The sequence below is a fragment of the Emys orbicularis genome, chromosome 18 (assembly GCF_028017835.1).
Source record: "Emys orbicularis isolate rEmyOrb1 chromosome 18, rEmyOrb1.hap1, whole genome shotgun sequence".
NCBI lineage: Eukaryota > Metazoa > Chordata > Testudines > Emydidae > Emys > Emys orbicularis.
This window is the reverse complement of record NC_088700.1, coordinates 11115741-11119826: the sequence shown is the minus strand read 5'-3', so window position 1 is coordinate 11119826 and position 4086 is coordinate 11115741.

The window sequence follows — 4086 nt, the reverse complement described above, 5'->3', positions numbered from 1 at the left end:
GACTCGCCAGTCGCCACTGCCGCAAGGGGACTACAACTCCCAGCAGCCACTGCGCCGCGCTGCCCGCTAGGACAGCCGCCGGGCAGCCGTGAGGCAGCCTGGGAGCTGTAGTCCCTGCATCTGCAGCGTTTAGAGCCTGCGCAGTCGGCTCTGCGGACCCTGTGATAAGAGACCAGCTGGACAGGGGTGTGAAAGGAGTGAGAGACTTAGGGTGTGTGCGGGTGTTACAAACCAGGGGTGGATGGATCATCACTGCAGCTGGCTAGGAGCAGGCCATGGCAATGGTTGTTCAGATGGAAACCACCCCTTTCGTAACATCGTTTTCCATGGGAAACCTGCAATTTTGCCAACCCCTCCCCTCCCCCCCAAAACCCAACCCCTAATTTTCTGTCAGGAAAATCACAATGACAACTCCCCAGTGCTCAGCCTCCCCTCCCGCCCTAGGGTGACCAGACAGCAAGTGTGAACAATCAGGACGGGGGGTAACAGGCTCGTCTATAAGACAATGCCCCTAATATTGGGACACCTGGTCCCCCTACTCCCTCAGCTCCAGCAGCCAGACAGGCAAAGCCTAGGGGACATAGGCTGGAAGGCTCTTGTCAATTGCAGTTTCTCACTGAGAGGGGGCAGGGGCAGCTAGAAAGCTGGAAAATTCCATTTCGATCTTCCTGAAAAGGATTTTTTCTAGATATTTCTTCCTGCAAAAAAATGTTGCATTTTGACTTTTCACCCCAATTCAAGAGAAAACATTTTCAAAAAGATGAAATGTTTCACTGGAAGCTCTAATCAGTACACCAGCATTTAAAGACCAAGGGATCCCCACTGGATTTACCAGGGAAAGGGATTCCATCATGTATATTATATTAAAAGGTGGAAGCAGCTGGGAGCTCTCTCAGGGGTGGTCTTGAAGGGTTGCACATATATATCATGCCGCTCACTCCCTATGCAAACGACTGTACCTTTAACACTGCCTCTTGCCCTCCGCACAAAGACTTATGACAACACCCTACTGCACTTTCAGCAAAAGTACAATGAGATCCAAGCACAATGCACTATAACAACAGTGCAATGCACTACTGTTATACACGTCCTACTTGCATAGCCTACATTTCACCAATGGGCAAAGTAGAACTAGTCAATCTTGGACAGAGGCAATGGATCAGAGCAAAAAGTGTTAAGTGCACAGCAGCACTGTTTGCTTTTATATACACCTCGACCCCGATATCACGCTGTCCTCGGGAGCCCCAAAATCTTACTGCGTTATAGGTGAAACCACGTTATATCGAACTCGGTTTGATCCGCCGGAGTGCGCCGCCCCGCCCCCCCCGGAGCACTGCTTTACCGCGTTCTATCCGAATTCGCGTTATATTGGGGTAGAGGGGTTTGTTTTGCATATTTCATCCAAAATGCTATTCAGCACACGTAATGCTTTGCACTTTGGATGAAAGATTGCAGAACAAATGCAACGTGGTGTAAAAAAGGCAGCCACCTTGGATCTGTCATCCAAAAAATGCATGATACTTTGACTTTAACAAAGAAATGCTAATGTAGAAATTTTTCCTGACCCTCTTTCTTTGGCTGACTTTCCCTTCCGGGCTGGTCAACATTAGAAAATTTGGCAGCAATAAAATACAGTGATATACTTTAAGGGGCTGTATCAGCTGGGTAATCCAGGTAGTACACTGATACAAAGTCCGGAGGAAGACACACAGGCTGCACTGATGCAAAGCAGGGTTTAACTCCACAATTTTTCCAGTAAATAACTGGTGTAAGCCCCATTTTATACAAATGCAGCAGGTCTATATTCAATTTACCAATTTACTATAGGGCCTAGAAACCCCCGTTATGGACCAGGACCCCCCTGCCCCAGAGAGCTTACCATCTAAGGGGAGGGATAGCTCAGTGGTTTGAGCATTGGCCTGCTAAACCCAGCGTTGTGAGTTCAATCCTTGAGGGGGCCACTTAGGGATCTGGGGCAAAATCAGTACTTGGTCCTGCTAGTGAAGGCAGGGGGCTGGACTCGATGACCTTTTGGGGTCCTTTCCAGTTCTGAGAGATAGGTATATCTCCATATATATATATTTTTTATTAAGACAAGAGACAACAGATGGATACAGACAAAGGGGGAGCATCAATGCAGTTACGCTGTTGTGAATTACATTAATATAAAGAGGGCTGTAGTTACACCGGTAAACATTTTCAGCAGTTCTCCATATGTAGACAAGAGCCCTTATTTTCTTTCTGCTTTTGGGGGAAGGAGGTTACAAAAGTCAGAAGCCCACAGCAATTTCCCAGGCAGCAGTTCACAGGAGCGGCGCCAGGGTTTTTGCCGCCCTTGGCGGCAGCGCTCCTCCTCTGAGCATTTGGCGGCGGGGGTCCTTCCGCTCCGCGTCTTCGGGGCGCTTCAGCGGCGGGTCCCGGAGCGAGTGATGGACCTGCCGCCGAAGCGCCCCAAAGACGCGGAACGGAAGGATCCCCGCCGCCAAATTGCCGCTGAGGATGGCAAAATGCCACCCCCCCAAATCCTGCCACCCTAGGCAACCGCCTAGGGTCGCCTAGTGGAAGCGCCGGCCCTGGCAGTACAGTTTTACTTTCAGCCTAAAAAAGTCTGCATGGCCTCTCCTTTATGTTGACAATTTCACTTCTGAAAGAAGCTGGCAGATTCCTTTTCCAATCTGTCTGTTTGCACCTTTCAGAAGCACTTAGCAAAGGCCAAACAGAGTTTTCAGAGTCTCCTGTTTGTCTCCAAAAAGTGAAACTAGGAAGAATTAATGTTAATTCACATTTTCTTTTGTTTTGTTTTTTAAAAAACAAATTCCCTAAGTCTTGGCAGAGTGGGGCTCTAGAAGACACACCTCAGGGGCAGGTTCAGGGCAGCCTGTCGCAGGGGAAGCAGGCTTTCTAATTTCTTAACCGAGGTAATTTTCTTTGTGAAGGTTTCCAGCCTCTCTCCTCATGTTTTACACACCCCGCAGTGATTTGAAAATTAAAGTTACCAGCTCACTGCTGCTTGTAATGGTTCTTAGCAGCAGCTGCTCTGGCTTTTAGCTTTGGGAGCTTGCTGTTCAATTTTCTCCCTTTTAAATTGTTTTTCTCTAAGGCCTTACCCAAAGCCCACTGAAGTCAACTGACAGGCTCCCGTTGATTTCAGTGGGCTTTGGCTCAGGCCCTACGTGAGAACAGAGCTGCTAAAAGATGCCAGCTTGACACTACTGGAGAGTAAAGGCCTCTTTCCCCTAGAGCAGGTGTAGCATGGGTGGAATCTAGAGGGACAATCACTCTCCATAGTGCTTTCAGTCGCTGTCCTCTCTGCTGAGACTCCCAACAAAGGGGTCAACATGCCAATGGTAAGTATTGCTATTTTTTTTATACCTGCCTACCAGAAACAAGGCCGAGACCCTTCAAAACCCACTGGCCAGACATCTGTCAGAGGGTCTCTCCCCTCCCCCAACTCACGTAGACATAAGAGGATTGTTAAACTCTTGAGTAAGCTTTATAATAATTTCTGATAGTAGAGACCTCAGTAATTTAGCAGACAAAGGCATAGCAAGATTCAATGGCTGGAAGCAAGAAAAACTCAGACTAGAAATAAGGTATAAGTTTTTAACAGTGAGGGTCATTAAGCACTGGAACAACCATGGGTTGTGGTGGATTCTTTGTTACTTGAAGTCTTTACATCACGATGCTGCAGCTCAACCAGAAGTTGCAGTCTTGATGCAAGCATCAACTGGTGAAATTCTCTGGCCTGTGTTATGCAGGAGGTCATACTAGATGGTCCTAATGGTCCCCTCTGGAATCTGACTCTCAATCTACAATATTACCAGGCTATCTACAATGCACGAGTGTTATCTACATAGTAGAAACAGACAACAGATTGTTAGGAAACCAGTATCAGAAGATAAACACTATCAGAGAACTAGAAAATAGATGGCAAACAGGAACAGAGCAGTCATGGGAGGAATTTTTAGACAAGATCATGTGTGACAGGGAAAGGCGGGGAGTTGGCGTTCACTATAAGGATAAGGAGAAAGAATAGTCTGTTTGCCATGTAAAATCAAAGTCCTGAAAACTCCAAAGGACTTTTTT